This window comes from Schistocerca cancellata, chromosome 3, assembly GCF_023864275.1.
Source record: "Schistocerca cancellata isolate TAMUIC-IGC-003103 chromosome 3, iqSchCanc2.1, whole genome shotgun sequence".
Classification (NCBI taxonomy): Eukaryota; Metazoa; Arthropoda; class Insecta; order Orthoptera; family Acrididae; genus Schistocerca; species Schistocerca cancellata.
In genome coordinates, this window is record NC_064628.1 from 813,542,153 (window position 1) to 813,556,779 (window position 14,627).

Genomic DNA, 14,627 nt, shown 5'->3' on the forward strand with positions numbered 1-14,627 from the left:
GAGTCGCTTCTGCCTTGGTGCCAATGATGGTCGTATGCGTGTTTGGCGCCGTGCAGGTGAGCGCCACAATCAGGACTGCATACGACCGAGGCACACAGGGCCAACACCCGGCATCATGGTGTGGGGAGCGATCTCCTACACTGGCCGTACACCACTGGTGATCGTCGAGGGGACACTGAATAGTGCACGGTACATCCAAACCGTCATAGAACCCATCGTTCTACCATTCCTAGACCGGCAAGGGAACTTGCTGTTCCAACAGGACAATGCACGTCCGCATGTATCCCGTGCCACCCAACGTGCTCTAGAAGGTGTAAGTCAACTACCCTGGCCAGCAAGATCTCCGGATCTGTCCCCCATTGAGCATGTTTGGGACTGGATGAAGCGTCGTCTCACGCGGTCTGCACGTCCAGCACGAACGCTGGTCCAACTGAGGCGCCAGGTGGAAATGGCATGGCAAGCCGTTCCACAGGACTACATCCAGCATCTCTACGATCGTCTCCATGGGAGAATAGCAGCCTGCATTGCTGCGAAAGGTGGATATACACTGTACTAGTGCCGACATTGTGCATGCTCTGTTGCCTGTGTCTATGTGCCTGTGGTTCTGTCAGTGTGATCATGTGATGTATCTGACCCCAGGAATGTGTCAATAAAGTTTCCCCTTCCTGGGACAATGAATTCACGGTGTTCTTATTTCAATTTCCAGGAGTGTATGTCCTAGCCCAACATTCTCTACAGAGTGTCGATATGTTACCTTGGACTGTTCGATCACCAGATTTGTCCCCCGCATCAAGCACATATTAGTCATCGTTGGACGATAACTCCCACATCACCTACAAACAGTGAAACTTCTTAATTATATTTTTACTTGAACTGAAATAATGGGGAGGTGAAACTTCTATATTTTTACTTAAATTGCATAATGCAACTGAACTTTCTATAACTGCAGAGTGAAATTGCTTAATGCAACTGTACCATCCAAAACTGCTAAGTGAAACCTAATGCACCGTCACTTTGCTGGTCTTCATCAATTCATTTCTGACCTACAGAATTATGCCTGACATTTTTAAGAAATTAGTCTTGGCCACTGCCCAAACTATTTTATAACATTTTTTGAGAGGAGCAGTGGGGCTATGTAAGTAGGCTGTTCATGTGTTTGTAATGTTGGCAGCGCTGTGTAGCGCTCTGCTTTAATAAGTCTGACAGCGCTGTGTGCACTTTCTAAGAGACTCTGTGGCTGGTCAAACTCGCACTTGGAGGTGAATAGCCAGCAGTGATGGAAGTTGGGAGTGAGTAGACAGCAGTGATGGTGGTTAGAGGTTAAAAATTATCAGTGTTGGAGGTTTGCAGTATTAGCGTGAGCGGACGGTGTGAATGTGTTTCCGTCATGGAGATTTATTACTGGTGATTATATAATTTTTTTCAATTGGTTGTCACTTGATTAAGATGAAATCTGGTAAATACATTGTTTGCTCTGCAACAAAATGTTTCCTTTGCTAACCGTATGCCTATTAGTAGTTAGAGCCTTCAGTAGTTAGGATCTCTTATTTAGCTGGCAGTATTGGCGCTTGTATCGCTGTATTCGTGTCATGGACATTGTCTGTGAGGTTAGTTACTTATGATATGTATGGGTTATTCTTAGGATTTCTTCTTATAACCATCAGTAATAAATGGATAGACATTCAGAGCGTCCGCTCGCGCTAATACTGCAAACCTCCAACACTGCTAATTATTAACCTCTAACCTCCATCACTGCTGACTATTCACTATCAACTTCCGTCATGGCTGTTCACCTCCAACTGCAAGTCCGACCAGCCACAGAGTCTCTTACAGAGTGCACACACAGCGCTGTCAGAATTATTAATATAGAGCGCTACATAGAGTTGCCAACATACAAACACATGAACAGCCTACTTACAACAGCATATATATATCACTGCATGTACCTACAAAATTATATCATCGTACGACTAATAGTTCGGGAGATGTGATATCATAAAGATATATGGAGCGCAATAAAACATGAGCATAAAGTATGACATTTTAATTTATTTCTTCTTTACTACTAACACTGTTCGGGATGTACGTAATATAGCTCAGAAAATATGACGCCATAAACATTAAGGCGAATGAAAAGCTACCTATTGCTCAACATTGAACGTAAATGATCCTCCCTATATACATCCAGTGTTTCATAATGGGGACACTTAGGGACTACGCGACTTTTTCTCATGCACATTTTTAAAGTCAAATATCTAACACATAAGCTCATTTGCAAAATCATCTGAAGAAGAATTGTGGTGGCCGAGCGGTTCTAGGTGCTTGTCCAGAACCACGCTGCTGCTAAGGTCGCAGGTTCGAATCCTGCCTCGGGCACGGATGCGTGTGGTGTCCTTAGGTTCGTTAGATTTTACTAGTTCTAAGTCTAGGGGATTGATGACCTCAGATGTTAAGTCCCATAGTGCTTAGAGCCATTTGAATTTGAACAATCGTGCGTTTACTGGTATGAATAGGTTCTTACATCTGTACTGACCGAGACTGATCAAGTGCAACAGTCATAGAACCCCCTGCCACATAATTATTTCCGACACTTGTACAATACAATGCATCCACGTCTGCATGCTTACAGTCAACATACTGGCGGTTATACCCGTTATAACTGTACCAGAATTTCACACGTGCAATGGCTTATCTCGCTCTTACGTTTGTAAGTAGGCTGTTTATGTTTTCTTTATGTAAGTTTGCTGTTTATGTTTTCTTATTGGCAACGTTACGTAGCGCTCTCTGTATGAAAATCACTGGCTGTGCTGTGTGCAGTATGTGGCTAGTTTGCATTGTTGCCTGCCATTGTTGTCATGAACTGCTATAGCTGGATGTGAACAGCAGATTGCGTTGGGCAGTTGGAGGTGAGCCGCCAGCAGTGGTGGACGTGGGGAGAGAGATGGCGGAGTTTGGATAATCTGTAAGACTGAATGTCAATTATGAATATTAAGGTAAATACATTGTTTGTTCTCTATTAATATCTTTCATTTGCTAACTATCCCTATCAGTAGTTAGTACCTTCAGTAGTTTGAATCTTTTATTTAGCTGGCAGTAGTGGCGCTCGCTGTTTTGCAGTAGCTTGAGTAGCGAAGATTTTTGTGAGGTAAGTGATTTGTAAAAGGTATAGGTTAAAGTTTTGTCTGGGCCATTCTTTTGTAGGGATTTTTGATAGTCAGATTGCGTTGCGCTAAAATTATTGTGTGTCAGGTTAAGCACAGGCTTGTATAATTGTTCTAAGTGGACGTTTCACATGTAAAATTGTTCTAAGGGGACGTTTCATATGTCGACCCTTAGCCTAGGATACCTCACTGGAATCTTCTGATTTTTTTCTTGTAGTTTGTGTAATTAGTGTAGATTTTGTTTATTGATAGTGCGTAATTGTAGAGGGAATCTCCTTTGTAGTTGCAGCCTTTCATTGTTGTACTGTAAAACAGTTGTGGCATGCATGTAGATTTGCACCAAGTATTTCGCAGCTGCAATTAACTAGATATTATTTTCAGTGCTATGTTAATGTGTTCTCCTATTTTTGCTCTTCAAATTGTGTTTTTCTGTGTTATCGTGTGAAATATTGTCACAATAATGGCGTGTGAAAAACGTAACACTCGGCTCCAAAGTAAACTGAGAAACGACAGTGAAGACGAAAGCAATGTGTTAGCGCCACTGTGTAATGAGTTAACTAATGTTCAAAGTAGTAATTTGGTAACTGTGCATAGGGAAATGGAGCGGACGTCAAACAATGGCGTAGACAGTCAAACAGGTAGTGAACAGGGAAGCATTATCGATCGGTCGGTCGGCAACAGCTCGCCTCAGGAATCCGAAATGATAGGACACAATTTTGCAAATACTGTAGATTCAGGTTTTGCGTCCTCACCGTTTTCTCAAATAAGTCAAGACACATTTTCAGCTTGTCAAAATGTGAATGTTGCCGGCGCAAATGCACTGCCGAAAAGAGTAGAGGAACAGATTCCAGACACTAATGCATTGTTATTACAACTAATGCAACAAATGGAACAAAATCAGAGACAGATGGGACAAAATCTTCAAAAGTTAGACACAATGGAACAAAATCTTAAAAAGTTAGACACAATGGAACAAAATCTTCGGAAGTTAGACACCACACTTGAACAAACACGTGAAGATTTAACTACTGAGTTACATAACATTGAATCGAAATGTCAAAAAGTCTGTAATGACGTAAAAACACAAATTTGTGAGCATTTTCAGCCTATTTTTTCGCGGCATGAAAATGCATTACAGAATCACGAAGCAGCCATAAAAGAGCTGCAAACTATTGTTCATGAAAATCATGAGACCTTGCAAGCTAAAATGGACTCAGTTGCATCTACCGATTCGGTTACGCAACTTGCAAAAACTCAGGAAAACTTAAAGGACACAGTAGAAAGACACATGGGGGAAATTAGTTCATTATCAGAGAAAGTAGCCGAACTTTCGGATCAGGTCACTAACTTATCTACAAAGGTAGATGATGATCTGAATGACACAAGACCCATAGCCTTCACTGACACAGAAGAGTATGAACAAATTAGAAAATTCAAACAAAATCAAAATCAAATCAATACACAGTACAAAAGAGAAATCCGGGAAGTACAAGATCAGTTGACACAGGTAATACAAGAATTACATATTTCAGAGGATACTCGCGCTCCAACACGGGAAGAGGGACATAGAAATACGGAAAAGCCACAATAAAATAACACAGAGCATTTCGGTAATTATGAAAGGAATTGGCAAGGTGCACCGAATTTTGAGATGGAACCGCCGACACGACGTAGCAATGACCGATATGTGACTCGCCGACATGATGATTTTGACTATAAGCTGTTCATTACTACACGTAAATTCAAAACATTCAAGAATTCTGCCAACGACATTCATCCACAAGCGTGGCTCCATCAATTCTCTCATTGTTTTCCTCCCAACTGGTCATTAGAACACAGATTAGAATTTATGTGTGGCTACTTAGAAAATGAACCAGCTGTAAGAATGCGATCGGTCATTCACGATTGTCACAGTGAAGGAGAATTTTACCATGCGTTCCTCTCAGCATATTGGTCACAAGCTACACAAGATCGCGTAAAACATAGCATCATGATGATGAAACACTTTGAACAATCTGAATTTTCCAGTCTTGTCAAATATTTTGAAGACATGTTGCACAAGAATCAGTACCTGTCAAACCCATACAGCCCCTCAGAACTCATCCGCATTTGCTTAATCAAACTGCCCGAACATTTGAGACGTATTATTTTGGCAGGACGTTGCAAAGACGACATTGAAGCTTTTCAGGGACTGTTGCAAGAATTAGAAATTGACACAGAAAGTCGCGGGATGCGAAAACAGGGAAACAATCACTACAGGTCACATCCGTCACAATTCCGTGACGACAGAAACGATAACTGGACGCGCCGAGGCTATTCTCACCACACAAATCGTGACCAAAACAGACACCACCCATATGACAACCGTTGGCAGAGTAGTAATAATTACAGGGAAAGATCACCTCTCCGCAGTAATGACTATCACAGAGACAATCAGAGAAACAGACAATATGGGAACCAAAATAACTATTATCAAGGGAGACAGAATAACTTTAGACGCAACGGTGCAGCGCGTAGTTACGATTCAAGGAGAAATTCTCCACCACGTGACCGACAAGAAAGAAACTATGGAATCTACCGACATGACGACAGACGATATGATCGTAACGACAGACCTGAATTGCATCAGAACTGGCGAGATTTAAATAGAGCAGAGCACTCTCGTCACGATGAATTTGTAGAAGTTAGGTCTCCAAATCCCAATAACGACGCGCGCCAACAAAGAGACAATAGGCGATGACTCACACCACTGGCAGCCACAATACGTACTTATGAAACTGACGACGGAGCTGCCGTAGCTAGTAATTACGTAAAAATGGAAGACATTAGGGACATCTTACTCCAGGAACACGACGTAAAACATAACAACATTGCATATCCTGTGATTCACATTACTGTAAATGACGTAAAATTTACGGCAGTACTTGACTCTGGCAGTCCCATTTCAGTAATTAGTGAAACAGCTTTTAGCAAATGCAACAAAGCGAACGATTGCCCCACACTTCCGTTACGTAAGATTAAATTACAAGGTGCAATCTTTGGAAAAAGTGTAGATGTACGCCAACAAACCAATTTAGAATTCTTTTGTCAAAGCCACAGCTTCTCTATGAACTTTCTTATTGTTCCATTATTGTCGACGGAAATTATACTGGGAGTAGACTTTTTGAATGAATACAAAGCAATTTTAAGCTTTCACGATGCTGAAATAAGTTTAGAGAAAGAAGGTAAGTCAATAGCTTTGAAATTTGAAGACTGGCTCTCAAACCATGATGAGGAAATTAATCGGCTTTACGTTCTGTTAGACAACAGTTCGGAATTTTCTACGGAAGTAGACACCAACAATCACTCTGCAAGTACTGAAAGGGATGATATTGACGGCATATTTGAAATTAATGAGTTAATTCAGAATAAAATTCAAACAATTGAGAATTGTAATGACACTGATAGGCAGGACCTTTTTGAGATTTTACAAGCACATTCCACAGTTTTTACTCACAAAACAGGAACAATCAAGGGATTTCAATATCAATTTCGTGTTCGTGAGCATACTAAATTTTGTGTTAGACCATACGTAATTCCAGCACATTATAGGGACCGTGTTAGAACAGAAATACAATCTATGCTTGACGAGGGCATTATTGAGCCTGCAGTAAGCTCATACAACAATCCGTTACATGTTGTTGAGAAGAAAAATGGATCGATCAGACTTGTCTTAGATTCGAGACAAATCAATACTATCATTATTCCTGAAACAGACAGGCCGCAGACGATGGAAGAACTTCTTCAAAATTTTAATGGTGTAAAAGTGTTGTCTTCCATTGATCTCAGATCCAGCTTTTATCAGATCGAACTTCATCCAGAATGTAGAAAATACACAGCTTTCCTTTGTTTCGGCGTTTGTTATCAGTTTCGGAAACTTCCTTTTGGTTTGAACATTTCTTCAGCAGCATTCATTCGCGGGTTAAATTCCATATTACCTGAGTTCTTAAAACGTCACATCACCTTATATGTGGACGATATTCTAATAGCAGAAGCTTCATGGGAACAACATAACCGCATACTCAACAGTTTGTTACGTATTTTTGCAGAATCTGGAATTACAGTTAACTTGGAAAAGTCTGAATTCGGTAGGACAAAGGTGAAGTTTTTGGGACATATTATTTCTTCTGAAGGCATTCAGCCGGATCCTGAAAAGTTAGAAGCAATTAGAGCCATTCCAGTTCCATCCACAAAAAAACAAGTCCGCAGTTTTCTAGGTCTCGTAAATTTTTACCGTCGTTTTCTGAATATGCAAATTCTAGTTACACCAAAACTTTGTTCTCTCACTGGAAAAAATACTATTTGGAACTGGGACGAACAAGCACAGTTGGAATTCAATTCTTTGAAAGAAGCGTTACTTCACGCGCCAATACTAGCTCATCCAGATCTGTCACAAGATTTCTGCCTTAGCACAGATTCTTCTAAAGTCGGTCTTGGTGCCCACTTATTTCAAGAAGCCATAGAAAATGACACTACTGTTCAGAAAACCATTGCTTTTGCTAGCCGAGTGCTAACAAAATCTGAAAAAAATTATTCCGTTACTGAATTAGAAGCTTTAGCTATCGTTTGGGCATTTAACAAATTTCGTTTCTTTCTTTCTGGTAAGCACGTAAAAGTATACAGTGATCATCGTGCATTACAGTTTCTTATGTCTTCAAAATTAAATCATGACAGGTTAAAACGTTGGGCATTGTTTCTGCAAGAATTCCGCTTCACAATAGTCTACATTCCCGGCAAGGAGAACATTGTTGCGGACGCGCTGTCACGCGCACCGGCTGGGCTTGAGAAAAGTAACACAGAAGGCAACCTCGAGAAAAATTTCAGTATCCTTTACATTCAGAAAGTCGCCTTTGAAAACTTCATCACCACATCTTTAAAGGACATTGCTCATGAACAAGATAAAGATCCGATTTGGAAAGATATCAAAAGTAAATGGCATGAAAAGACACACACTCAGATTCGGCATTATTACCTGGTTAGAAACAACATACTCTTCAAACGCTGCACTGTTGATGACAAGCTATGGGTACTTTGCATTCCAGACGATTTTGTTAATAAGCTCATTTGGTACATTCATTTCAGCTACGCACATTTTGGCCCACGAAAATGTTATCATATTCTTCGAACGACTTGTTATTTTAACAATATGGAAAAGCGAATTCGAAGAGTCTTGTCTATTTGTAAACTTTGTCAAAAGGCGAAACCATCTACTATCTCACATCGTGCTCCGTTGTTTCCAATTATTCCTTCTAAATTAAAAGAATTTGCTGCTGTTGATCTCTTGGGACCCCTTGTCACAACATCGAATGGATTTTCGTACGTTCTCGTCGCTGTTGAACTTACTTCAAAATTTGTTTCTTTCACTCCGTTACGTAAAGCCACTGGACGGTCTGTATCCAACGCCTTTGTTAAAAATTTCTTACGTGAAGTGGGACACGTTAGTAAAGTCATTTCAGATAACGGACCGCAATTCAGATCTGCTGTTTGGTCACGCATGCTTCGGAATCATAAAATCAAACCTGTTTTTATTTCATTGTATTCACCACTCTGTAACCCGTCTGAACGGATTATGAAAGAAATCAATAAGCTTTGCAGACTTTATTGTCACAGAAAGCATCAGCATTGGGACAGATATTTACACTTATTTCAAAATGTGCTGAATGAAATGCCTCATGATTCCACTGCTTTACCACCTACTCTTGTTCTAAAGAATGAAGAACCACCGAACAGAATCAGAGAGCTTGTACCTTTCCCGAATACACGTAAACTTCGACACAAAGACATAATTGATTTGGCTCTTAAAAATATAAAATCTGCAGCAGACAAAAGGAGAAAACTACACAGTAAAGCAAATGCAAAGAAATTATATATTGGTCAGAAAGTTCTCATTAAAGCTCATTCATTGTCACATAAGAAGAAACACTTGAGTCACAAATTCTTTCTAGTTTACAATGGACCTTACAGAATCCGACGTATACCACATGATAATTGCGTTGAAGTTGAAACTCTGCGTACTAGGAAGAGTAAAGGTTTACACCACATTTCTCATGTAAAACCATTTATTGACAGATAATCTGCTTTTTAACTTAGTCTTTGCAATTTTCACTTCACGCTACTTGTACAATTTGTCACACTGAGAAACTGTTAACATGCAACTATGTTTTAAAGCTAACTAACCATCCAGTCAAGAACATAGGTAACTTAGACAAGTAACTGCGAATGCATTGTTATTGCGAACAGACGACACAGTGTTGTTATTTATACATTCCTCCTTGTTAGTTGCACGATTACGTAACGAATATACGGCTTACATACTTAGAACATATACCAGCACTGCTAATGAGATTTTCATGCAACATTTTGGTTTGCTTACGAGTGGATTCTGGATTTGAGGTGCTTTCTGTGAAATGCCAGATGACACAGTGGTTGGTTTGTGTGACAGCTACACGATTATATCACGACGTTACTAATGAATGACAATTTACAATGTTGCTTTTGCGGTGTATCTGTTTGATATCTGCACAGTTTTTCTGAATTCTTCTGTAAAGTGAGACATGTTTTAGTGGTGACTTTTGTGCTATTGCTACAAGGAGACAGCCTTTTCCGTAGGACAACAATACGTTACAGCACAGTACTTTCCTCATCACGGCAATAAGCGTAATAACTAAGTTATCTATACGCAAAGCATTTCACTTTTGTGTATCATGAGGTAAGTACATTGACTTCTGCAGAACTTAGCTTTCGGAGGACAATAACTACGACACTTCCCAGAGATTATCTTACAGCAAGACGCATATTTAGCGCTACTGGACACGTATTTGAGTGATTAATTTTGTACATAAAACATTTATTTTTTAAGAGTTTTGAATTACAAAGAAAGTTTTTCGTGATACATTTCATTCCATTGCTGTAATCTGTAACACCTGAGGGTATAATTACAACAAACCTCAGGGGGGTACACGCCTACTTTGTGTATCATGTGTTTGGCAAGCACAAGGAGCCCTAGCTAATATGGTATTTGCTTATACAATTTAACACATCGGTACCATATTTCTCTAACACATAAATTACACAGCTATCTGATCATTTAACAGAGAAACAAACATCTTTTTACTATGTCAGTGACACATGTTTACGCAATTACAGAGTTGGATTACTTCACACTTAAGAAATTGTACTTTGTCTGCACTTTGTGAACTGTTCATAATTTTTTTGAAACCATTGTGATACTATGAGAACTTTGAATGATGTATTTGGTAAGGGAGTATGATTTTAAAGTACGTTGGAGGCAGGTGACACTTTTGACATGAGCAGAGAATTTTGTTAGGTTTTGAAATTATTGGAGGAAGCTACGACGATTTTGAGATTTGACTGAGGTTTTATGATGTTATTTTTACGACGACGATGTGTATTATGCTGTTGCGGTAAGTTTATGATCCATAAGCTGATGCTATATGAGTTATTTGATTATGCTATGTATCTGTTATGATGAAATATGGAAAAAGTGTCGACGAATAAGGTAAGGAGTAATGAATAGTGGTTAGGGACTCTTGACTTGTGAAAAAGGATGTTGGAAACCAAGAATCGTACTTTAAGAGTTATGAGATGTGTGTGTAAATGCGTGAATGTATCACAATGCAAGCGAAAATTTTTTGGACACTGTCATATCAATAGCATTTTGTTTCTACAGATTTGTAACGCAAATTCTTGACCTGTGAAATATTTTTATATGAGACTGTCACTGTAGCGGAAACTTCTGTCGTAAATATTTCCGTAAGAAAGTTAAGTGACCACCTGCACATAATGCGACGTGGGCACCCAGGTGTGTCAGACACCTGGAGAACAAGCCTTTTCAGACGCTCAGGTAGAAAAGAAAGCCATTAGGGTGTGCCAGAGGCACAGGTGGAAGAGAAGGACAAAGAGAGGCCTATACTACTGTTAATGACATTCCTTTGTAGAGGGCATCGCTAATGTGACACGCTCGTTACTTGAAAACATATGATTTTTGTAATGCGTTGTGGGCACACAGCTGTGTCAAACACCTGGAGAACAAGCCATTAGGGCGTGCCTTTCATCGCTAATGCGACACCCTCGTTACTTAAAAACATATGATTACTTGCACTTTGTGCTAATTATTGAAATGCTTATGAATTGATGGGAAATATTCGTACATCTGCTCACCTGATTATGGCAAGTGTCTTTCTACGAGAGTTGAGAGCCATTAACTTATGAAATGAAATGTCATATGACTACTGAATGATATTTTTATGCTTTGGTTTGCGTAGTTGCTTATTTCATTTGATGTCTGGTTTCCAGCTGTGTTGCAGCATTGCTTTTATAAAATAAAATGCATTTGCTAATGTGAACACTTTCTGTCAACAGATCTATTAAATAATTATTTTATGATCCACATTCTTTAAAAAGGAGCACTTGGAAAGGAAAGAACAATACGAAGGAACTCGTAACAGTAAAACATAATTTTCTTTTCAAGTACATGGTAATATTTTTTTACAATCAGTTGTTGTGGTGCACCACTTTAATTACATAGACATTAAGATGTGAATATGCATTTCCCTTGTCTGCATTGTTGTTTTTACTGTAATATTTTTTCTGCTTGAGCTATGTCATGTTTAGGTATAAGTTGCTGCTGTTTGCCAGGCATAGTGTTACTGAATTTGACTTTGTGTTACTCTTCTAAGCTAGTTTTTCTTGTTTCCTGCATTGCCTTATATTAGTTGTAATATTGCACTTGCTTTGCTAATTTATGCTGCTTGCTTTGCCATTTCTATTTTTTGTCATTGATGTTTGTGTTAATTATTTTTTTTTGCTGCATTGCCTCGTCCCTTGGTATATATATCTGAGCTCAGTAGATTTAAGTTAGCTTAAGAGGGGGTAGACTATATAAGAAACTGACTATGGAGAATAGGTAAAGAATGCATTGCGAAGAAAGATTTGGGCCCCAATGAGTATTGTACAATCAGAAATAATTATTTTGAAAGAAATATGACTAGAATACAGGAACGAGGTATAGGTAGGATTTTCTTGGAAATAAATGATGAGGTAAGAAATGTGTGAACATATAAATACAGAAAGCATGCTTAGATAGAATTTTTTGGTGGAAGCAAAGGTTGAAATAAGACGAACGATCTATGGAATGAAGGGAGATCTCCAAGCAAAATACTGCAGTAAAAGAAACCCTGTCCTTTCCTCTTTGTTGCTTTTTCCCAATATGTAATTGTGTGTTGTCCTTTCCATTTGTGTTATCCCACTATGTGTTTGGGTACCCGTGTGTATTTGTGTTTTTCCTGTCTTTATGTGTTTAGCTGATGAGAACTATGTTGTAGAATTTTTCTAATACTCTGTTATTTTCTTTGTAAAGATGCTTAGACATTATTTATTCTGTGTTGTTTTAATGCTCATGTGTGAAGTTGAATTTTTAAAAGTGATTCTGATCTTTTATGTATGTACTCATGTCATCATTCCTGTAACACTGATGTATATGTTTATTTCTATTGTTTTGTAAAGCCTGCACTACAAATATTATCTGTATTATTATGTTTTTAATGATGTATTTTGTACCTTTGTAATTGTATTCTTATGTTATAATATTGTGATTGACACCAGTTCATCTAATCAAGTAACTTGTAAGCATTCATTTCACTGCACACATTTCTGTTGGTCATAGTATATGGACAATATGTGAGAAGTAGGGACTGTTAGTGTTTGCACGTGTGTTAATAATTCAGCAAGGGACTGGATAACAGCATTGCTGGTTCTAAGGACAATTCCCAAAAACTTTGTGAATGCACAATTGGTGGTTATGGACTTGCTCTATTATCCGCACGACTCTACAATGGTGATTGTGCACCTGCACAGTCACAACAGATGGCTGCTGGCCATCTCTACAAGGACTACTGTGGGTCTGCATCTCTGGTGGCCCACCAATACCATACTCTCTACCAGGACTGCAGTGGGTCTGCTCAGTGATGACCTACCTACCAATATTCGTCAGAACTTCGAATGACTCTGCTGTGGGTTTGCTCCATTGTGGCCCATTACCTGTCAGCATTTCAAGAGTCAGCACTGTCTTTCCGTTGGAAGGACAACACTACTTCTTCAAGACTGCATGGAAATCCACTACTTCTATGTGCAATTTCTTTTACTAATGAGACTTTGTGAAAAATAAAAACTGTAATTACTATTATGATGAACAATCTGGACTGTCTTTATTGACTGTGAAAAAAATTTTAGCTGTTGACCAACATTGTATCAATAAGTGTGTGCATTTGATATCTTTGTTATTGTAATTATGAAAAATTTTTTCAAATCTGTATTGGCCACTGGCCCAAAACATTTTGTAAAATTTTTTGTGGGGAGCATGGGGGCTATGTAAGTAGGCTGTTTATGTTTTCTTTATGTAAGTTTGCTGTTTATGTTTTCTTATTGGCAACGTTACGTAGCGCTCTCTGTATGAAAATCACTGGCTGTGCTGTGTGCAGTATGTGGCTAGTTTGCATTGTTGCCTGCCATTGTTGTCATGAACTGCTATAGCTGGATGTGAACAGCAGATTGCGTTGGGCAGTTGGAGGTGAGCCGCCAGCAGTGGTGGACGTGGGGAGAGAGATGGCGGAGTTTTGATAATCTGTAAGACTGAATGTCAATTATGAATATTAAGGTAAATACATTGTTTGTTCTCTATTAATATCTTTCATTTGCTAACTATCCCTATCAGTAGTTAGTACCTTCAGTAGTTTGAATCTTTTATTTAGCTGGCAGTAGTGGCGCTCGCTGTTTTGCAGTAGCTTGAGTAGCGAAGATTTTTGTGAGGTAAGTGATTTGTAAAAGGTATAGGTTAAAGTTTTGTCTGGGCCATTCTTTTGTAGGGATTTTTGATAGTCAGATTGCGTTGCGCTAAAATTATTGTGTGTCAGGTTAAGCACAGGCTTGTATAATTGTTCTAAGTGGACGTTTCACATGTAAAATTGTTCTAAGGGGACGTTTCACGTTGACATCTAGTCTTGTAATGTTGGTTACCTAATTATGCTACCTATACAAATGTATTCCCGAAATTTCATCACCCTACGTTAACTTCTTTTTTATGTTGCAATTTTTTTTTCCATCGGTGGGTGTCTGTTTTTAATGCCCTGAAATCATATCCGTTTACATAAAATCTTACCCAAGCGCAAAAAAAAAAAACACAATCTACTAACTTTACATTATCTTCTGTAGTGACCAGCAACTTTGTAATAGCGCAACGACATAATGAAAGGGAGATTTAATATAAGATAAATCAAAATAAATGGAAACCGAAACCTTTACAGCTGATTTCATGTAGTTCTTCCCTATCTGTGTTAATGAACCATTCCTTACAGAAGTGATTGGTGCAACGCAGATGAACTTAAGCACTACACATTACAACGCTTAACA